This window comes from Oncorhynchus tshawytscha, unplaced genomic scaffold (assembly GCF_018296145.1).
Source record: "Oncorhynchus tshawytscha isolate Ot180627B unplaced genomic scaffold, Otsh_v2.0 Un_contig_9458_pilon_pilon, whole genome shotgun sequence".
NCBI lineage: Eukaryota > Metazoa > Chordata > Actinopteri > Salmoniformes > Salmonidae > Oncorhynchus > Oncorhynchus tshawytscha.
In genome coordinates, this window is record NW_024608900.1 from 22,109 (window position 1) to 43,082 (window position 20,974).

Below are 20,974 nucleotides of genomic sequence, written 5' to 3' on the forward strand. Positions count from 1 at the left end.
TTGTTTCTCTCTCTGTTTCTCTCTCTGTTTCTCTCTCTGTTTCTCTCTCTAGTTGTTTCTCTCTCTCTGTTTCTCTCTCTGTTTTCTCTCTCTGTTTCTCTCTCTAGTTGTTTCTCTCTCTCTGTTTCTCTCTCTAGTTGTCTCTCTGTTTCTCTCTCTGTTTCTCTCTCTAGTTGTTTCTCTCTCTAGTTGTTTCTCTCTCTCTGTTTCTCTCTCTAGTTGTTTCTCTCTCTAGTTGTTTTCTCTCTCTGTTTCTCTCTCTGTTTCTCTCTCTAGTTGTTTCTCTCTCTAGTTGTTTCTCTCTCTCTGTTTCTTTCTGTTTCTCTCTCTAGTTGTTTCTCTCTCTAGTTGTTTCTCTCTCTGTTTCTCTCTCTAGTTGTTTCTCTCTCTAGTTGTTTCTCTCTCTCTGTTTCTCTCTCTGTTTCTCTCTCTAGTTGTTTTCTCTCTCTGTTGTTTCTCTCTAGTTGTTTCTCTCTCTCTGTTTCTCTCTCTAGTTGTTTCTCTCTCTAGTTGTTTCTCTCTCTCTGTTTTCTCTCTAGTTGTTTCTCTCTCTAGTTGTTTCTCTCTCTCTGTTTCTCTCTCTAGTTGTTTCTCTCTCTCTGTTTCTCTCTCTGTTTCTCTCTCTAGTTGTTTCTCTCTCTGTTTCTCTCTCTCTGTTTCTCTCTCTAGTTGTTTCTCTCTCTCTGTTTCTCTCTCTCTGTTTCTCTCTCTCTGTTTATCTCTCTAGTTGTTTCTCTCTCTACTTGTTTCTCTCTCTAGTTGTTTCTCTCTCTGTTTCTCTCTCTGTTTCTCTCTCTAGTTGTTTCTCTCTCTAGTTGTTTCTCTCTCTGTTTCTCTCTCTAGCTGTTTCTCTCTCTAGTTGTTTCTCTCTCTGTTTCTCTCTCTAGTTGTTTCTCTCTCTGTTGTTTCTCTTTCTCTCTCTGTTTCTCTCTCTGTTTCTCTCTCTAGTTGTTTCTCTCTCTAGTTGTTTCTCTCTCTAGTTGTTTCTCTCTCTAGTTGTTTCTCTCTCTAGTTGTTTCTCTCTCTAGTTGTTTCTCTCTCTCTGTTTCTCTCTCTAGTTGTTTCTCTCTCTCTGTTTCTCTCTCTAGTTGTTTCTCTCTCTGTTTCTCTCTCTAGTTGTTTCTCTCTCTCTGTTTCTCTCTCTGTTTCTCTCTCTAGTTGTTTCTCTCTCTAGTTGTTTCTCTCTCTAGTTGTTTCTCTCTCTAGTTGTTTCTCTCTCTAGTTGTTTCTCTCTCTAGTTGTTTCTCTCTCTAGTTGTTTCTCTCTCTAGTTGTTTCTCTCTCTAGTTGTTTCTCTCTCTGTTTCTCTCTCTAGTTGTTTCTCTCTCTAGTTGTTTCTCTCTCTGTTTCTCTCTCTAGTTGTTTCTCTCTCTGTTTCTCTCTCTAGTTGTTTCTCTCTCTGTTTTCTCTCTCTGTTTTTCTCTCTCTGTTTCTCTCTCTAGTTGTTTCTCTCTCTCTGTTTCTCTCTCTAGTTGTTTCTCTCTCTGTTTCTCTCTCTAGTTGTTTCTCTCTCTCTGTTTCTCTCTCTAGTTGTTTCTCTCTCTCTGTTTCTCTCTCTCTGTTTCTCTCTCTAGTTGTTTCTCTCTCTGTTTCTCTCTCTAGTTGTTTCTCTCTCTCTGTTTCTCTCTCTAGTTGTTTCTCTCTCTAGTTGTTTCTCTCTCTAGTTGTTTCTCTCTAGTTGTTTCTCTCTCTAGTTGTTTCTCTCTCTGTTTCTCTCTCTAGTTGTTTCTCTCTCTCTGTTTCTCTCTCTAGTTGTTTCTCTCTCTGTTTCTCTCTCTAGTTGTTTCTCTCTCTCTAGTTGTTTTCTCTCTCTCTAGTTGTTTCTCTCTCTAGTTGTTTCTCTCTCTAGTTGTTTTCTCTCTCTAGTTGTTTCTCTCTCTAGTTGTTTCTCTCTCTAGTTGTTTCTCTCTCTCTGTTTCTCTCTCTAGTTGTTTCTCTCTCTCTGTTTCTCTCTCTAGTTGTTTCTCTCTCTGTTTCTCTCTCTAGTTGTTTCTCTCTCTGTTTCTCTCTCTAGTTGTTTCTCTCTCTGTTTCTCTCTCTAGTTGTTTCTCTCTCTCTGTTTCTCTCTCTAGTTGTTTCTCTCTCTGTTTCTCTCTCTAGTTGTTTCTCTCTCTCTGTTTCTCTCTCTGGTTGTTTCTCTCTCTCTGTTTCTCTCTCTCTGTTTCTCTCTCTAGTTGTTTCTCTCTCTGTTTCTCTCTCTAGTTGTTTCTCTCTCTCTGTTTCTCTCTCTAGTTGTTTCTCTCTCTCTGTTTCTCTCTCTCTGTTTCTCTCTCTAGTTGTTTTCTCTCTCTGTTTCTCTCTCTCTGTTTCTCTCTCTCTGTTTCTCTCTCTAGTCTGTTTCTCTCTCTCTGTTTCTCTCTCTCTGTTTCTCTCTCTAGTTGTTTCTCTCTCTGTTTCTCTCTCTCTGTTTCTCTCTCTGTTTCTCTCTCTCTGTTTCTCTCTCTGTTTCTCTCTCTAGTTGTTTCTCTCTCTCTGTTTCTCTCTCTGGTTGTTTCTCTCTCTCTGTTTCTCTCTCTCTGTTTCTCTCTCTAGTTGTTTCTCTCTCTCTGTTTCTCTCTCTCTGTTTCTCTCTCTAGTTGTTTCTCTCTCTAGTTGTTTCTCTCTCTCTGTTTCTCTCTCTGTTTCTCTCTCTAGTTGTTTCTCTCTCTCTGTTTCTCTCTCTAGTTGTTTCTCTCTCTCTGTTTCTCTCTCTGTTTCTCTCTCTAGTTGTTTCTCTCTCTGTTCTCTCTCTCTGTTTCTCTCTCTAGTTGTTTCTCTCTCTCTGTTTCTCTCTCTAGTTGTTTCTCTCTCTAGTTGTTTCTCTCTCTAGTTGTTTCTCTCTCTAGTTGTTTCTCTCTCTAGTTGTTTCTCTCTCTGTTTCTCTCTCTAGTTGTTTCTCTCTCTAGTTGTTTCTCTCTCTGTTTCTCTCTCTAGTTGTTTCTCTCTCTGTTTCTCTCTCTAGTTGTTTCTCTCTCTCTGTTTCTCTCTCTAGTTGTTTCTCTCTCTCTGTTTCTCTCTCTGTTTCTCTCTCTGTTTCTCTCTCTAGTTGTTTCTCTCTCTCTGTTTCTCTCTCTAGTTGTTTCTCTCTCTCTGTTTCTCTCTCTAGTTGTTTCTCTCTCTAGTTGTTTCTCTCTCTCTGTTTCTCTCTCTAGTTGTTTCTCTCTCTCTGTTTCTCTCTCTAGTTGTTTCTCTCTCTCTGTTTCTCTCTCTAGTTGTTTCTCTCTCTCTGTTTCTCTCTCTGTTTCTCTCTCTGTTTCTCTCTCTAGTTGTTTCTCTCTCTAGTTGTTTCTCTCTCTAGTTGTTTCTCTCTCTAGTTGTTTCTCTCTCTAGTTGTTTCTCTCTCTAGTTGTTTCTCTCTCTCTGTTTCTCTCTCTAGTTGTTTCTCTCTCTCTGTTTCTCTCTCTAGTTGTTTCTCTCTCTCTGTTTCTCTCTCTAGTTGTTTCTCTCTCTGTTTCTCTCTCTAGTTGTTTCTCTCTCTGTTTCTCTCTCTAGTTGTTTCTCTCTCTGTTTCTCTCTCTAGTTGTTTCTCTCTCTCTGTTTCTCTATCTAGTTGTTTCTCTCTCTGTTTCTCTCTCTAGTTGTTTCTCTCTCTCTGTTTCTCTCTCTGGTTGTTTCTCTCTCTGTTTCTCTCTCTCTGTTTCTCTCTCTAGTTGTTTCTCTCTCTGTTTCTCTCTCTAGTTGTTTCTCTCTCTGTTTCTCTCTCTAGTTGTTTCTCTCTCTCTGTTTCTCTCTCTGTTTCTCTCTCTGTTTCTCTCTCTAGTTGTTTCTCTCTCTAGTTGTTTCTCTCTCTAGTTGTTTCTCTCTCTAGTTGTTTCTCTCTCTAGTTGTTTCTCTCTCTCTGTTTCTCTCTCTAGTTGTTTCTCTCTCTCTGTTTTCTCTCTCTGTTTCTCTCTCTAGTTGTTTCTCTCTCTAGTTGTTTCTCTCTCTCTGTTTCTCTCTCTAGTTGTTCTCTCTCTCTGTTTCTCTCTCTCTGTTTCTCTCTCTCTGTTTCTCTCTCTCTTGTTTCTCTCTCTAGTTGTTTCTCTCTCTAGTTGTTTTCTCTCTCTGTTTCTCTCTCTAGTTGTTTCTCTCTCTAGTTGTTTCTCTCTCTGTTTCTCTCTCTAGTTGTTTCTCTCTCTGTTTCTCTCTCTAGTTGTTTCTCTCTCTCTGTTTCTCTCTCTAGTTGTTTCTCTCTCTCTGTTTCTCTCTCTGTTTCTCTCTCTGTTTCTCTCTCTAGTTGTTTCTCTCTCTAGTTGTTTCTCTCTCTGTTTCTCTCTCTAGTTGTTTCTCTCTCTCTGTTTCTCTCTCTAGTTGTTTCTCTCTCTCTGTTTCTCTCTCTAGTTGTTTCTCTCTCTGTTTCTCTCTCTAGTTGTTTCTCTCTCTCTGTTTCTCTCTCTAGTTGTTTCTCTCTCTCTGTTTCTCTCTCTGTTTCTCTCTCTGTTTCTCTCTCTAGTTGTTTCTCTCTCTCTGTTTCTCTCTCTAGTTGTTTCTCTCTCTAGTTGTTTCTCTCTCTGTTTCTCTCTCTAGTTGTTTCTCTCTCTGTTTCTCTCTCTCTGTTTCTCTCTCTAGTTGTTTCTCTCTCTCTGTTTCTCTCTCTAGTTGTTTTCTCTCTCTCTGTTTCTCTCTCTAGTTGTTTCTCTCTCTGTTTCTCTCTCTAGTTGTTTCTCTCTCTGTTTCTCTCTCTAGTTGTTTTCTCTCTCTGTTTCTCTCTCTAGTTGTTTCTCTCTCTCTGTTTCTCTCTCTAGTTGTTTCTCTCTCTGTGTTTCTCTCTCTAGTTGTTTCTCTCTCTCTGTTTCTCTCTCTAGTTGTTTCTCTCTCTGTTTCTCTCTCTCTGTTTCTCTCTCTAGTTGTTTCTCTCTCTGTTTCTCTCTCTAGTTGTTTCTCTCTCTCTGTTTCTCTCTCTAGTTGTTTCTCTCTCTAGTTGTTTCTCTCTCTAGTTGTTTCTCTCTCTAGTTGTTTCTCTCTCTAGTTGTTTCTCTCTCTGTTTCTCTCTCTAGTTGTTTCTCTCTCTCTGTTTCTCTCTCTAGTTGTTTCTCTCTCTGTTTCTCTCTCTAGTTGTTTCTCTCTCTCTAGTTGTTTTTCTCTCTCTAGTTGTTTCTCTCTCTAGTTGTTTCTCTCTCTCTAGTTGTTTCTCTCTCTAGTTGTTTCTCTCTCTAGTTGTTTCTCTCTCTAGTTGTTTCTCTCTCTCTGTTTCTCTCTCTAGTTGTTTCTCTCTCTCTGTTTCTCTCTCTAGTTGTTTCTCTCTCTGTTTCTCTCTCTAGTTGTTTCTCTCTCTGTTTCTCTCTCTAGTTGTTTCTCTCTCTGTTTCTCTCTCTAGTTGTTTCTCTCTCTCTGTTTCTCTCTCTAGTTGTTTCTCTCTCTGTTTCTCTCTCTAGTTGTTTCTCTCTCTCTGTTTCTCTCTCTGGTTGTTTCTCTCTCTCTGTTTCTCTCTCTCTGTTTCTCTCTCTAGTTGTTTCTCTCTCTGTTTCTCTCTCTAGTTGTTTCTCTCTCTCTGTTTCTCTCTCTGGTTGTTTCTCTCTCTCTGTTTCTCTCTCTCTGTTTCTCTCTCTAGTTGTTTCTCTCTCTCTGTTTCTCTCTCTTGTTTCTCTCTCTCTGTTTCTCTCTCTAGTTGTTTCTCTCTCTCTGTTTCTCTCTCTCTGTTTCTCTCTCTAGTTGTTTCTCTCTCTGTTTCTCTCTCTCTGTTTCTCTCTCTGTTTCTCTCTCTCTGTTTCTCTCTCTGTTTCTCTCTCTAGTTGTTTCTCTCTCTCTGTTTCTCTCTCTGGTTGTTTCTCTCTCTCTGTTTCTCTCTCTCTGTTTCTCTCTCTAGTTGTTTCTCTCTCTCTGTTTCTCTCTCTCTGTTTCTCTCTCTAGTTGTTTCTCTCTCTAGTTGTTTCTCTCTCTCTGTTTTCTCTCTCTGTTTCTCTCTCTAGTTGTTTCTCTCTCTCTGTTTCTCTCTCTAGTTGTTTCTCTCTCTCTGTTTCTCTCTCTGTTGTTCTCTCTAGTTGTTTCTCTCTCTGTTTTCTCTCTCTGTTTCTCTCTCTAGTTGTTTTCTCTCTCTGTTTCTCTCTCTCTGTTTCTCTCTCTCTGTTTCTCTCTCTCTTGTTTCTCTCTCTAGTTGTTTCTCTCTCTAGTTGTTTCTCTCTCTGTTTCTCTCTCTAGTTGTTTCTCTCTCTAGTTGTTTCTCTCTCTGTTTCTCTCTCTAGTTGTTTCTCTCTCTGTTTCTCTCTCTAGTTGTTTCTCTCTCTCTGTTTCTCTCTCTAGTTGTTTCTCTCTCTCTGTTTCTCTCTCTGTTTCTCTCTCTGTTTCTCTCTCTAGTTGTTTCTCTCTCTAGTTGTTTCTCTCTCTCGTTGTTTCTCTCTCTAGTTGTTTCTCTCTCTAGTTGTTTCTCTCTCTCTGTTTCTCTCTCTAGTTGTTTCTCTCTCTCTGTTTCTCTCTCTAGTTGTTTCTCTCTCTCTGTTTCTCTCTCTAGTTGTTTCTCTCTCTCTGTTTCTCTCTCTGTTTCTCTCTCTGTTTCTCTCTCTAGTTGTTTCTCTCTCTAGTTGTTTCTCTCTCTAGTTGTTTCTCTCTCTATTTGTTTCTCTCTCTAGTTGTTTCTCTCTCTCTGTTTCTCTCTCTAGTTGTTTCTCTCTCTCTGTTTCTCTCTCTAGTTGTTTCTCTCTCTCTGTTTCTCTCTCTAGTTGTTTCTCTCTCTGTTTCTCTCTCTAGTTGTTTCTCTCTCTGTTTCTCTCTCTAGTTGTTTCTCTCTCTGTTTCTCTCTCTAGTTGTTTCTCTCTCTCTGTTTCTCTCTCTAGTTGTTTCTCTCTCTGTTTCTCTCTCTAGTTGTTTCTCTCTCTCTGTTTCTCTCTCTGGTTGTTTCTCTCTCTGTTTCTCTCTCTCTGTTTCTCTCTCTAGTTGTTTTCTCTCTCTGTTTCTCTCTCTGTTTCTCTCTCTCTGTTTCTCTCTCTAGTTGTTTCTCTCTCTAGTTGTTTCTCTCTCTAGTTGTTTCTCTCTCTAGTTGTTTCTCTCTCTAGTTGTTTCTCTCTCTAGTTGTTTCTCTCTCTGTTTCTCTCTCTAGTTGTTTCTCTCTCTCTGTTTCTCTCTCTAGTTGTTTCTCTCTCTGTTTCTCTCTCTAGTTGTTTTCTCTCTCTAGTTGTTTTCTCTCTCTCTAGTTGTTTCTCTCTCTAGTTGTTTCTCTCTCTCTAGTTGTTTCTCTCTCTCTAGTTGTTTCTCTCTCTAGTTGTTTCTCTCTCTCTAGTTGTTTCTCTCTCTCTGTTTCTCTCTCTAGTTGTTTCTCTCTCTCTGTTTCTCTCTCTAGTTGTTTCTCTCTCTGTTTCTCTCTCTAGTTGTTTCTCTCTCTGTTTCTCTCTCTAGTTGTTTCTCTCTCTGTTTCTCTCTCTAGTTGTTTCTCTCTCTCTGTTTCTCTCTCTAGTTGTTTCTCTCTCTGTTTCTCTCTCTAGTTGTTTCTCTCTCTCTGTTTCTCTCTCTGGTTGTTTCTCTCTCTCTGTTTCTCTCTCTCTGTTTCTCTCTCTAGTTGTTTCTCTCTCTGTTTCTCTCTCTAGTTGTTTCTCTCTCTCTGTTTCTCTCTCTGGTTGTTTCTCTCTCTCTGTTTCTCTCTCTCTGTTTCTCTCTCTAGTTGTTTCTCTCTCTCTGTTTCTCTCTCTCTGTTTCTCTCTCTCTGTTTCTCTCTCTAGTTGTTTCTCTCTCTCTGTTTCTCTCTCTCTGTTTCTCTCTCTAGTTGTTTCTCTCTCTGTTTCTCTCTCTCTGTTTCTCTCTCTGTTTCTCTCTCTCTGTTTCTCTCTCTGTTTCTCTCTCTCTCTTTTCTCTCTCTCTGTTTTCTCTCTCTCTGTTTCTCTCTCTAGTTGTTTCTCTCTCTCTCTGTTTTCTCTCTCTGTTTTCTCTCTCTCTGTTTCTCTCTCTAGTTGTTTCTCTCTCTGTTGTTTCTCTCTCTAGTTGTTCTCTCTCTCTGTTTCTCTCTCTAGTTGTTTCTCTCTCTCTGTTTCTCTCTCTAGTTGTTTCTCTCTCTCTGTTTTCTCTCTAGTTGTTTCTCTCTCTGTTTCTCTCTCTAGTTGTTTCTCTCTCTGTTTCTCTCTCTAGTTGTTTCTCTCTCTGTTTCTCTCTCTAGTTGTTTCTCTCTCTCTGTTTCTCTCTCTAGTTGTTTTCTCTCTCTGTTTCTCTCTCTAGTTGTTTCTCTCTCTCTGTTTCTCTCTCTGGTTGTTTCTCTCTCTCTGTTTCTCTCTCTCTGTTTCTCTCTCTAGTTGTTTCTCTCTCTGTTTCTCTCTCTAGTTGTTTCTCTCTCTGTTTCTCTCTCTAGTTGTTTCTCTCTCTAGTTGTTTCTCTCTCTAGTTGTTTCTCTCTCTAGTTGTTTCTCTCTCTAGTTGTTTCTCTCTCTGTTTCTCTCTCTCTGTTTCTCTCTCTAGTTGTTTCTCTCTCTCTGTTTCTCTCTAGTTGTTTCTCTCTCTGTTTCTCTCTCTAGTTGTTTCTCTCTCTCTAGTTGTTTCTCTCTCTCTCTAGTTGTTTCTCTCTCTAGTTGTTTCTCTCTCTCTAGTTGTTTCTCTCTCTAGTTGTTTCTCTCTCTCTGTTTCTCTCTCTAGTTGTTTCTCTCTCTCTGTTTCTCTCTCTAGTTGTTTCTCTCTCTCTGTTTCTCTCTCTAGTTGTTTCTCTCTCTGTTTCTCTCTCTAGTTGTTTTCTCTCTCTGTTTCTCTCTCTAGTTGTTTCTCTCTCTGTTTCTCTCTCTAGTTGTTTCTCTCTCTCTGTTTCTCTCTCTAGTTGTTTCTCTCTCTGTTTCTCTCTCTAGTTGTTTCTCTCTCTCTGTTTCTCTCTCTGGTTGTTTCTCTCTCTCTGTTTCTCTCTCTCTGTTTCTCTCTCTAGTTGTTTCTCTCTCTGTTTCTCTCTCTAGTTGTTTCTCTCTCTCTGTTTCTCTCTCTGGTTGTTTCTCTCTCTCTGTTTCTCTCTCTCTGTTTCTCTCTCTAGTTGTTTTCTCTCTCTGTTTCTCTCTCTCTGTTTCTCTCTCTCTGTTTCTCTCTCTAGTTGTTTCTCTCTCTCTGTTTCTCTCTCTCTGTTTCTCTCTCTAGTTGTTTCTCTCTCTGTTTCTCTCTCTCTGTTTCTCTCTCTGTTTCTCTCTCTCTGTTTCTCTCTCTGTTTCTCTCTCTCTGTTTTCTCTCTCTCTGTTTCTCTCTCTCTCTGTTTCTCTCTCTCTGTTTTCTCTCTCTCTGTTTTCTCTCTCTGTTTCTCTCTCTCTCTGTTTCTCTCTCTCTCTGTTTTCTCTCTCTCTGTTTCTCTCTCTCTGTTTCTCTCTCTGTTTCTCTCTCTAGTTGTTTCTCTCTCTAGTTGTTTCTCTCTCTCTGTTTCTCTCTCTAGTTGTTTCTCTCTCTAGTTGTTTCTCTCTCTCTGTTTCTCTCTCTGTTTCTCTCTCTAGTTGTTTCTCTCTCTCTGTTTCTCTCTCTAGTTGTTTCTCTCTCTCTGTTTCTCTCTCTAGTTGTTTCTCTCTCTGTTTCTCTCTCTAGTTGTTTCTCTCTCTCTAGTTGTCTCTCTCTAGTTGTTTCTCTCTCTAGTTGTTTCTCTCTCTAGTTGTTTCTCTCTCTAGTTTTTCTCTCTCTAGTTGTTTCTCTCTCTAGTTGTTTCTCTCTCTAGTTGTTTCTCTCTCTCTGTTTCTCTCTCTAGTTGTTTCTCTCTCTGTTTCTCTCTCTAGTTGTTTCTCTCTCTGTTTCTCTCTCTAGTTTTTTCTCTCTCTGTTTCTCTCTCTAGTTGTTTCTCTCTCTGTTTCTCTCTCTAGTTGTTTCTCTCTCTCTGTTTCTCTCTCTAGTTGTTTCTCTCTCTGTTTCTCTCTCTAGTTGTTTCTCTCTCTCTGTTTCTCTCTCTAGTTGTTTTCTCTCTCTGTTTCTCTCTCTCTGTTTCTCTCTCTAGTTGTTTCTCTCTCTGTTTCTCTCTCTAGTTGTTTCTCTCTCTCTGTTTCTCTCTCTGGTTGTTTCTCTCTCTCTGTTTCTCTCTCTCTGTTTCTCTCTCTAGTTGTTTCTCTCTGTTTCTCTCTCTCTGTTTCTCTCTCTCTGTTTCTCTCTCTAGTTGTTTCTCTCTCTCTGTTTCTCTCTCTCTGTTTCTCTCTCTAGTTGTTTCTCTCTCTGTTTCTCTCTCTCTGTTTCTCTCTCTCTGTTTCTCTCTCTCTGTTTCTCTCTCTGTTTCTCTCTCTCTGTTTCTCTCTCTCTCTGTTTCTCTCTCTCTCTGTTTCTCTCTCTCTGTTTCTCTCTCTCTCTGTTTCTCTCTCTCTGTTTCTCTCTCTCTCTGTTTTTCTCTCTAGTTGTTTCTCTCTCTCTGTTCTCTCTCTCTGTTTCTCTCTCTGTTTCTCTCTCTAGTTGTTTCTCTCTCTAGTTGTTTCTCTCTCTCTGTTTCTCTCTCTAGTTGTTTCTCTCTCTAGTTGTTTCTCTCTCTGTTTCTCTCTCTAGTTGTTTCTCTCTCTAGTTGTTTCTCTCTCTCTGTTTCTCTCTCTAGTTGTTTCTCTCTCTCTGTTTCTCTCTCTAGTTGTTTCTCTCTCTCTGTTTCTCTCTCTGTTTCTCTCTCTGTTTCTCTCTCTAGTTGTTTCTCTCTCTAGTTGTTTCTCTCTCTAGTTGTTTCTCTCTCTAGTTGTTTCTCTCTCTAGTTGTTTCTCTCTCTAGTTGTTTCTCTCTCTCTGTTTCTCTCTCTAGTTGTTTCTCTCTCTCTGTTTCTCTCTCTAGTTGTTTCTCTCTCTCTGTTTCTCTCTCTAGTTGTTTCTCTCTCTGTTTCTCTCTCTAGTTGTTTCTCTCTCTGTTTCTCTCTCTAGTTGTTTCTCTCTCTGTTTCTCTCTCTAGTTGTTTCTCTCTCTCTGTTTCTCTCTCTAGTTGTTTCTCTCTCTGTTTCTCTCTCTAGTCTGTTTCTCTCTCTCTGTTTCTCTCTCTGGTTGTTTCTCTCTCTCTGTTTCTCTCTCTCTGTTTCTCTCTCTAGTTGTTTCTCTCTCTGTTTCTCTCTCTAGTTGTTTCTCTCTCTCTGTTTCTCTCTCTAGTTGTTTCTCTCTCTAGTTGTTTCTCTCTCTAGTTGTTTCTCTCTCTAGTTGTTTCTCTCTCTGTTTCTCTCTCTAGTTGTTTCTCTCTCTGTTTCTCTCTCTAGTTGTTTCTCTCTCTGTTTCTCTCTCTAGTTGTTTTCTCTCTCTAGTTGTTTCTCTCTCTCTAGTTGTTTCTCTCTCTAGTTGTTTCTCTCTCTAGTTGTTTCTCTCTCTCTGTTTCTCTCTCTAGTTGTTTCTCTCTCTCTGTTTCTCTCTCTAGTTGTTTCTCTCTCTGTTTCTCTCTCTAGTTGTTTCTCTCTCTGTTTCTCTCTCTAGTTGTTTCTCTCTCTGTTTCTCTCTCTAGTTGTTTCTCTCTCTCTGTTTCTCTCTCTAGTTGTTTCTCTCTCTGTTTCTCTCTCTAGTTGTTTCTCTCTCTCTGTTTCTCTCTCTGGTTGTTTCTCTCTCTCTGTTTCTCTCTCTCTGTTTCTCTCTCTAGTTGTTTCTCTGTTTCTCTCTCTAGTTGTTTTCTCTCTCTGTTTCTCTCTCTGGTTGTTTCTCTCTCTCTGTTTCTCTCTCTCTGTTTCTCTCTCTAGTTGTTTCTCTCTCTCTGTTTCTCTCTCTCTGTTTCTCTCTCTCTGTTTCTCTCTCTAGTTGTTTCTCTCTCTCTGTTTCTCTCTCTCTGTTTCTCTCTCTAGTTGTTTCTCTCTCTGTTTCTCTCTCTCTGTTTCTCTCTCTGTTTCTCTCTCTAGTTGTTTCTCTCTCTCTGTTTCTCTCTCTGGTTGTTTTCTCTCTAGTCTGTCTTTCTCTCTCTCTGTTTCTCTCTCTCTCTGTTTCTCTCTCTCTGTTTTCTCTCTCTCTGTTTCTCTCTCTCTGTTTCTCTCTCTCTCTGTTTTCTCTCTCTCTGTTTCTCTCTCTCTCTGTTTCTCTCTCTCTGTTTTCTCTCTCTCTTTTCTCTCTCTCTGTTTCTCTCTCTCTGTTTCTCTCTCTCTGTTTCTCTCTCTGTTTCTCTCTCTGTTGTTTTCTCTCTCTGTTTCTCTCTCTGTTTTCTCTCTCTAGTTGTTTCTCTCTCTCTGTTTCTCTCTCTAGTTGTTTCTCTCTCTCTGTTTCTCTCTCTAGTTGTTTCTCTCTCTAGTTGTTTCTCTCTCTCTGTTTCTCTCTCTAGTTGTTTCTCTCTCTAGTTGTTTCTCTCTCTAGTTGTTTCTCTCTCTGTTTCTCTCTCTAGTTGTTTCTCTCTCTCTGTTTTTCTCTCTCTGTTTCTCTCTCTCTGTTTCTCTCTCTAGTTGTTTCTCTCTCTGTTTCTCTCTCTAGTTGTTTCTCTCTCTGTTTCTCTCTCTAGTTGTTTCTCTCTCTCTGTTTCTCTCTCTAGTTGTTTCTCTCTCTGTTTCTCTCTCTAGTTGTTTCTCTCTCTGTTTCTCTCTCTAGTTGTTTCTCTCTCTCTGTTTCTCTCTCTAGTTGTTTCTCTCTCTGTTTCTCTCTCTAGTTGTTTTCTCTCTCTGTTTCTCTCTCTGTTGTTTCTCTCTCTCTGTTTCTCTCTCTGGTTGTTTCTCTCTCTCTGTTTCTCTCTCTCTGTTTCTCTCTCTAGTTGTTTCTCTCTCTCTGTTTCTCTCTCTCTGTTTCTCTCTCTCTGTTTCTCTCTCTAGTTGTTTCTCTCTCTCTGTTTCTCTCTCTCTGTTTCTCTCTCTAGTTGTTTCTCTCTCTGATTCTCACTCTTTCTTTCTCTGGCTCTGTTTCTCTCTCTCTGTTTCTCTCTCTCTGTTTCTCTCTCTCTGTTTCTCTCTCTCTCTGTTTCTCTCTCTCTGTTTCTCTCTCTCTGTTTCTCTCTCTCTGTTTCTCTCTCTCTCTGTTTCTCTCTCTCTCTGTTTCTCTCTCTCTCTGTTTCTCTCTCTCTCTGTTTCTCTCTCTCTGTTTCTCTCTCTCTGTTTCTCTCTCTAGTTGTTTCTCTCTCTAGTTGTTTCTCTCTCTCTGTTTCTCTCTCTAGTTGTTTCTCTCTCTAGTTGTTTCTCTCTCTCTGTTTCTCTCTCTGTTTCTCTCTCTAGTTGTTTCTCTCTCTCTGTTTCTCTCTCTAGTTGTTTCTCTCTCTCTGTTTCTCTCTCTAGTTGTTTCTCTCTCTGTTTCTCTCTCTAGTTGTTTCTCTCTCTCTAGTTGTTTTTCTCTCTCTCTAGTTGTTTCTCTCTCTAGTTGTTTCTCTCTCTAGTTGTTTTCTCTCTCTAGTTGTTTCTCTCTCTAGTTGTTTCTCTCTCTAGTTGTTTCTCTCTCTCTGTTTCTCTCTCTAGTTGTTTCTCTCTCTGTTTCTCTCTCTAGTTGTTTCTCTCTCTGTTTCTCTCTCTAGTTGTTTCTCTCTCTGTTTCTCTCTCTAGTTGTTTCTCTCTCTGTTTCTCTCTCTAGTTGTTTCTCTCTCTCTGTTTCTCTCTCTAGTTGTTTCTCTCTCTGTTTCTCTCTCTAGTTGTTTCTCTCTCTCTCTGTTTCTCTCTCTAGTTGTTTCTCTCTCTCTGTTTCTCTCTCTAGCTGTTTCTCTCTCTAGTTGTTTCTCTCTCTGTTTCTCTCTCTAGTTGTTTCTCTCTCTCTGTTTCTCTCTCTGGTTGTTTCTCTCTCTCTGTTTCTCTCTCTCTGTTTCTCTCTCTAGTTGTTTCTCTCTGTTTCTCTCTCTCTGTTTCTCTCTCTCTGTTTCTCTCTCTAGTTGTTTCTCTCTCTCTGTTTCTCTCTCTCTGTTTCTCTCTCTAGTTGTTTCTCTCTCTGTTTCTCTCTCTCTGTTTCTCTCTCTGTTTCTCTCTCTCTGTTTCTCTCTCTGTTTCTCTCTCTCTGTTTCTCTCTCTCTCTGTTTCTCTCTCTCTGTTTCTCTCTCTCTGTTTTCTCTCTCTCTGTTTCTCTCTCTCTGTTTCTCTCTCTCTCTGTTTTCTCTCTCTCTGTTTTCTCTCTCTCTCTGTTTCTCTCTCTCTGTTTCTCTCTCTGTTTCTCTCTCTAGTTGTTTCTCTCTCTAGTTGTTTCTCTCTCTCTGTTTCTCTCTCTAGTTGTTTCTCTCTCTAGTTGTTTCTCTCTCTCTGTTTCTCTCTCTGTTTCTCTCTCTAGTTGTTTCTCTCTCTCTGTTTCTCTCTCTAGTTGTTTCTCTCTCTCTGTTTCTCTCTCTAGTTGTTTCTCTCTCTCTGTTTCTCTCTCTGTTTCTCTCTCTGTTTCTCTCTCTAGTTGTTTCTCTCTCTAGTTGTTTCTCTCTCTAGATGTTTCTCTCTCTAGTTGTTTTCTCTCTAGTTGTTTCTCTCTCTAGTTGTTTCTCTCTCTCTGTTTCTCTCTCTAGTTGTTTCTCTCTCTCTGTTTCTCTCTCTAGTTGTTTCTCTCTCTCTGTTTCTCTCTCTCTGTTTCTCTCTCTGTTTCTCTCTCTCTGTTTCTCTCTCTAGTTGTTTCTCTCTCTGTTTCTCTCTCTAGTTGTTTCTCTCTCTGTTTCTCTCTCTAGTTGTTTCTCTCTCTGTTTCTCTCTCTAGTTGTTTTCTCTCTCTGTTTCTCTCTCTAGTTGTTTTCTCTCTCTGTTTCTCTCTCTAGTTGTTTCTCTCTCTCTGTTTCTCTCTCTGGTTGTTTCTCTCTCTCTGTTTCTCTCTCTCTGTTTCTCTCTCTAGTTGTTTCTCTCTCTGTTTCTCTCTCTAGTTGTTTCTCTCTCTCTGTTTCTCTCTCTGTTTCTCTCTCTAGTTGTTTCTCTCTCTAGTTGTTTCTCTCTCTAGTTGTTTCTCTCTCTAGTTGTTTCTCTCTCTAGTTGTTTCTCTCTCTGTTTCTCTCTCTAGTTGTTTCTCTCTCTCTGTTTCTCTCTCTAGTTGTTTCTCTCTCTGTTTCTCTCTCTAGTTGTTTCTCTCTCTCTAGTTGTTTCTCTCTCTCTAGTTGTTTCTCTCTCTAGTTGTTTCTCTCTCTCTAGTTGTTTCTCTCTCTCTAGTTGTTTCTCTCTCTAGTTGTTTCTCTCTCTAGTTGTTTCTCTCTCTGTTTCTCTCTCTAGTTGTTTCTCTCTCTCTGTTTCTCTCTCTAGTTGTTTCTCTCTCTGTTTCTCTCTCTAGTTGTTTCTCTCTCTGTTTCTCTCTCTCTCTGTTTCTCTCTCTAGTTGTTTCTCTCTCTCTGTTTCTCTCTCTAGTTGTTTCTCTCTCTAGTTGTTTCTCTCTCTCTGTTTCTCTCTCTAGTTGTTTCTCTCTCTAGTTGTTTCTCTCTCTAGTTGTTTCTCTCTCTGTTTCTCTCTCTAGTTGTTTCTCTCTCTCTGTTTCTCTCTCTAGTTGTTTCTCTCTCTCTGTTTCTCTCTCTAGTTGTTTCTCTCTCTGTTTCTCTCTCTAGTTGTTTCTCTCTCTGTTTCTCTCTCTAGTTGTTTCTCTCTCTCTGTTTCTCTCTCTGTTTCTCTCTCTGTTTCTCTCTCTAGTTGTTTCTCTCTCTGTTTCTCTCTCTAGTTGTTTCTCTCTCTTTGTTTCTCTCTCTAGTTGTTTCTCTCTCTAGTTGTTTCTCTCTCTGTTTCTCTCTCTCTGTTTCTCTCTCTGTTTCTCTCTCTCTGTTTCTCTCTCTAGTTGTTTCTCTCTCTGTTTCTCTCTCTAGTTGTTTCTCTCTCTGTTTCTCTCTCTAGTTGTTTCTCTCTCTCTGTTTCTCTCTCTAGTTGTTTCTCTCTCTGTTTCTCTCTCTAGTTGTTTCTCTCTCTCTGTTTCTCTCTCTGTTTCTCTCTCTAGTTGTTTCTCTCTCTAGTTGTTTCTCTCTCTCTGTTTCTCTCTCTCTGTTTCTCTCTCTCTGTTTCTCTCTCTAGTTGTTTCTCTCTCTAGTTGTTTCTCTCTCTCTGTTTCTCTCTCTAGTTGTTTCTCTCTCTCTGTTTCTCTCTCTAGTTGTTTCTCTCTCTAGTTGTTTCTCTCTCTCTGTTTCTCTCTCTAGTTGTTTCTCTCTCTGTTTCTCTCTCTCTGTTTCTCTCTCTAGTTGTTTCTCTCTCTAGTTGTTTCTCTCTCTCTGTTTCTCTCTCTAGTTGTTTCTCTCTCTCTGTTTCTCTCTCTAGTTGTTTCTCTCTCTCTGTTTCTCTCTCTAGTTGTTTCTCTCTCTAGTTGTTTCTCTCTCTAGTTGTTTCTCTCTCTCTGTTTCTCTCTCTAGTTGTTTCTCTCTCTCTGTTTCTCTCTCTCTGTTTCTCTCTCTAGCTGTTTCTCTCTCTAGTTGTTTCTCTCTCTCTGTTTCTCTCTCTCTGTTTCTCTCTCTCTGTTTCTCTCTCTAGTTGTTTCTCTCTCTCTGTTTCTCTCTCTAGTTGTTTCTCTCTCTGTTTCTCTCTCTGTTTCTCTCTCTAGTTGTTTCTCTCTCTGTTTCTCTCTCTAGTTGTTTCTCTCTCTAGTTGTTTCTCTCTCTAGTTGTTTCTCTCTCTAGTTGTTTCTCTCTCTGTTTCTCTCTCTCTGTTTCTCTCTCTAGTTGTTTCTCTCTCTGTTTCTCTCTCTAGTTGTTTCTCTCTCTGTTTCTCTCTCTCTGTTTCTCTCTCTAGTTGTTTCTCTCTCTGTTTCTCTCTCTAGTTGTTTCTCTCTCTCTGTTTCTCTCTCTAGTTGTTTCTCTCTCTCTGTTTCTCTCTCTAGTTGTTTCTCTCTCTGTTTCTCTCTCTCTGTTTCTCTCTCTCTGTTTCTCTCTCTAGTTGTTTCTCTCTCTCTGTTTCTCTCTCTCTGTTTCTCTCTCTAGTTGTTTCTCTCTCTCTGTTTCTCTCTCTGTTTCTCTCTCTAGTTGTTTCTCTCTCTCTGTTTCTCTCTCTGTTTCTCTCTCTAGTTGTTTCTCTCTCTCTGTTTCTCTCTCTAGTTGTTTCTCTCTCTAGTTGTTTCTCTCTCTCTGTTTCTCTCTCTAGTTGTTTCTCTCTCTCTGTTTCTCTCTCTAGTTGTTTCTCTCTCTAGTTGTTTCTCTCTCTCTGTTTCTCTCTCTAGTTGTTTCTCTCTCTGTTTCTCTCTCTCTGTTTCTCTCTCTAGTTGTTTCTCTCTCTCTGTTTCTCTCTCTAGTTGTTTCTCTCTCTCTGTTTCTCTCTCTCTGTTTCTCTCTCTCTGTTTCTATCTCTAGTTGTTTCTCTCTCTCTGTTTCTCTCTCTAGTTGTTTCTCTCTCTAGTTGTTTCTCTCTCTAGTTGTTTCTCTCTCTGTTTCTCTCTCTAGTTGTTTCTCTCTCTCTGTTTCTCTCTCTCTGTTTCTCTCTCTAGTTGTTTCTCTCTCTCTGTTTCTCTCTCTCTGTTTCTCTCTCTATTTGTTTCTCTCTCTCTGTTTCTCTCTCTCTGTTTCTCTCTCTCTGTTTCTCTCTCTAGTTGTTTTCTCTCTCTCTGTTTCTCTCTCTCTGTTTCTCTCTCTGTTTCTCTCTCTAGTTCTTTTCTCTCTCTCTGTTTCTCTCTCTCTGTTTCTCTCTCTCGTTGTTTCTCTCTCTGTTTCTCTCTCTAGTTGTTTCTCTCTCTAGTTGTTTCTCTCTCTAGTTGTTTCTCTCTCTAGTTGTTTCTCTCTCTAGTTGTTTCTCTCTCTCTGTTTCTCTCTCTAGTTGTTTCTCTCTCTGTTTCTCTCTCTAGTTGTTTCTCTCTCTCTGTTTCTCTCTCTAGTTGTTTCTCTCTCTGTTTCTCTCTCTAGTTGTTTCTCTCTCTGTTTCTCTCTCTAGTTGTTTCTCTCTCTAGTTGTTTCTCTCTCTCTGTTTCTCTCTCTAGTTGTTTCTCTCTCTGTTTCTCTCTCTAGTTGTTTCTCTCTCTGTTTCTCTCTCTAGTTGTTTCTCTCTCTAGTTGTTTCTCTCTCTAGTTGTTTCTCTCTGTTTCTTTCTTTCTCTGTTTCTCTCTCTAGTTGTTTCTCTCTCTCTGTTTCTCTCTCTCTGTTTCTCTCTCTAGTTGTTTCTCTCTCTCTGTTTCTCTCTCTGTTTCTCTCTCTGTTTCTCTCTCTAGTTGTTTCTCTCTCTGTTTCTCTCTCTAGTTGTTTCTCTCTCTAGTTGTTTCTCTCTCTCTGTTTCTCTCTCTAGTTGTTTCTCTCTCTGTTTCTCTCTCTAGTTGTTTCTCTCTCTGTTTCTCTCTCTAGTTGTTTCTCTCTCTGTTTCTCTCTCTAGTTGTTTCTCTCTCTGTTTCTCTCTCTAGTTGTTTCTCTCTCTAGTTGTTTCTCTCTCTGTTTCTCTCTCTAGTTGTTTCTCTCTCTCTGTTTCTCTCTCTCTGTTTCTCTCTCTAGTTGTTTCTCTCTCTGTTTCTCTCTCTAGTTGTTTCTCTCTCTCTCTGTTTCTCTCTCTAGTTGTTTCTCTCTCTCTGTTTCTCTCTCTAGCTGTTTCTCTCTCTAGTTGTCTCTCTCTCTGTTTCTCTCTCTCTGTTTCTCTCTCTAGTTGTTTCTCTCTCTCTGTTTCTCTCTCTCTGTTTCTCTCTCTCTGTTTCTCTCTCTCTGTTTCTCGCTCTCTGTTTCTCTCTCTAGTTGTTTCTCTCTCTCTGTTTCTTTCTCTCTGTTTCTCTCTCTCTGTTTCTCTCTCTCTGTTTCTCTCTCTAGTTGTTTCTCTCTCTCTGTTTCTCTCTCTAGTTGTTTCTCTCTCTCTGTTTCTCTCTCTAGTTGTTTCTCTCTCTGTTTCTCTCTCTAGTTGTTTCTCTCTCTCTCTGTTTCTCTCTCTAGTTGTTTCTCTCTCTCTGTTTCTCTCTCTAGTTGTTTCTCTCTCTAGTTGTTTCTCTCTCTCTGTTTCTCTCTCTAGTTGTTTCTCTCTCTAGTTGTTTCTCTCTCTAGTTGTTTCTCTCTCTCTGTTTCTCTCTCTAGTTGTTTCTCTCTCTAGTTGTTTCTCTCTCTAGTTGTTTCTCTCTCTGTTTCTCTCTCTGTTTCTCTCTCTAGTTGTTTCTCTCTCTCTGTTTCTCTCTCTAGTTGTTTCTCTCTCTCTGTTTCTCTCTCTCTGTTTCTCTCTCTAGTTGTTTCTCTCTCTAGTTGTTTCTCTCTCTCTGTTTCTCTCTCTAGTTGTTTCTCTCTCTAGTTGTTTCTCTCTCTCTGTTTCTCTCTCTAGTTGTTTCTCTCTCTAGTTGTTTCTCTCTCTAGTTGTTTCTCTCTCTAGTTGTTTCTCTCTCTAGTTGTTTCTCTCTCTCTCTGTTTCTCTCTCTCTGTTTCTCTCTCTAGTTGTTTCTCTCTCTCTGTTTCTCTCTCTAGTTGTTTCTCTCTCTCTGTTTCTCTCTCTCTGTTTCTCTCTCTCTGTTTCTCTCTCTGTTTCTCTCTCTAGTTGTTTCTCTCTCTAGCTGTTTCTCTCTCTAGTTGTTTCTCTCTCTAGTTGTTTCTCTCTCTAGTTGTTTCTCTCTCTGTTTCTCTCTCTCTGTTTCTCTCTCTAGTTGTTTCTCTAGTTGTTTCTCTCTCTGTTTCTCTCTCTAGTTGTTTCTCTCTCTGTTTCTCTCTCTAGTTGTTTCTCTCTCTCTGTTTCTCTCTCTAGTTGTTTCTCTCTCTAGTTGTTTCTCTCTCTAGTTGTTTCTCTCTCTAGTTGTTTCTCTCTCTCTGTTTCTCTCTAGTTGTTTCTCTCTCTCTGTTTCTCTCTCTCTGTTTCTCTCTCTGTTTCTCTCTCTCTGTTTCTCTCTCTAGTTGTTTCTCTCTCTCTGTTTCTCTCTCTAGTTGTTTCTCTCTCTAGTAGTTTCTCTCTCTCTGTTTCTCTCTCTCTGTTTCTCTCTCTCTGTTTTCTCTCTCTGTTTCTCTCTCTCTGTTTCTCTCTCTCTGTTTCTCTCTCTGTTTCTCTCTCTCTGTTTCTCTCTCTCTGTTTCTCTCTCTAGTTGTTTCTCTCTCTCTGTTTCTCTCTCTCTGTTTCTCTCTCTCTGTTTCTCTCTCTAGTTGTTTCTCTCTCTCTGTTTCTCTCTCTCTGTTTCTCTCTCTAGTTGTTTCTCTCTCTCTGTTTCTCTCTCTAGTTGTTTCTCTCTCTCTGTTTCTCTCTCTCTGTTTCTCTCTCTCTGTTTCTCTCTCTAGTTGTTTCTCTCTCTCTGTTTCTCTCTCTAGTTGTTTCTCTCTCTCTGTTTTCTCTCTCTGTTTCTCTCTCTCTGTTTCTCTCTCTCTGTTTCTCTCTCTCTCTGTTTCTCGCTCTCTGTTTCTCTCTCTAGTTGTTTCTCTCTCTCTGTTTCTCTCTCTCTGTTTCTCTCTCTCTGTTTCTCTCTCTCTGTTTCTCTCTCTAGTTGTTTCTCTCTCTCTGTTTCTCTCTCTCTGTTTCTCTCTCTAGTTGTTTCTCTCTCTCTGTTTCTCTCTCTAGTTGTTTCTCTCTCTCTGTTTTCTCTCTCTGTTTCTCTCTCTCTGTTTCTCTCTCTCTGTTTCTCTCTCTCTGTTTCTCTCTCTCTGTTTCTCTCTCTCTGTTTCTCTCTCTCTGTTTCTCTCTCTAGTTGTTTCTCTCTCTCTGTTTCTCTCTCTAGTTGTTTCTCTCTCTAGTAGTTTCTCTCTCTCTGTTTCTCTCTCTAGTTGTTTCTCTCTCTGTTTCTCTCTCTGTTTCTCTCTCTCTGTTTCTCTCTCTAGTTGTTTCTCTCTCTCTGTTTCTCTCTCTAGTTGTTTCTCTCTCTGTTTCTCTCTCTAGTTGTTTCTCTCTCTCTGTTTCTCTCTCTAGTTGTTTCTCTCTCTAGTAGTTTCTCTCTCTCTGTTTCTCTCTCTCTGTTTCTCTCTCTCTGTTTCTCTCTCTCTGTTTCTCTCTCTAGTTGTTTCTCTCTCTCTGTTTCTCTCTCTAGTTGTTTCTCTCTCTAGTTGTTTCTCTCTCTCTGTTTCTCTCTCTAGTTGTTTCTCTCTCTAGTTGTTTCTCTCTCTAGTTGTTTCTCTCTCTAGTTGTTTCTCTCTCTAGTTGTTTCTCTCTCTCTCTCTGTTTCTCTCTCTCTGTTTCTCTCTCTAGTTGTTTCTCTCTCTCTGTTTCTCTCTCTAGTTGTTTCTCTCTCTCTGTTTCTCTCTCTCTGTTTCTCTCTCTCTGTTTCTCTCTCTAGTTGTTTCTCTCTCTAGTTGTTTCTCTCTCTAGTTGTTTCTCTCTCTGTTTCTCTCTCTGTTTCTCTCTCTAGTTGTTTCTCTCTCTAGTTGTTTCTCTCTCTGTTTCTCTCTCTCTGTTTCTCTCTCTAGTTGTTTCTCTCTCTCTGTTTCTCTCTCTAGTTGTTTCTCTCTCTCTGTTTCTCTCTCTAGTTGTTTCTCTCTCTAGTTG

The 20,974-nt window shown here is 39.9% G+C and overlaps 1 pseudogene; it reads left to right on the forward strand.

Moving 5' to 3' along the window:
* Positions 1-20,974, forward strand: part of LOC121843942 — a 50,603-nt pseudogene that overhangs the window by 19,016 nt on the left and 10,613 nt on the right.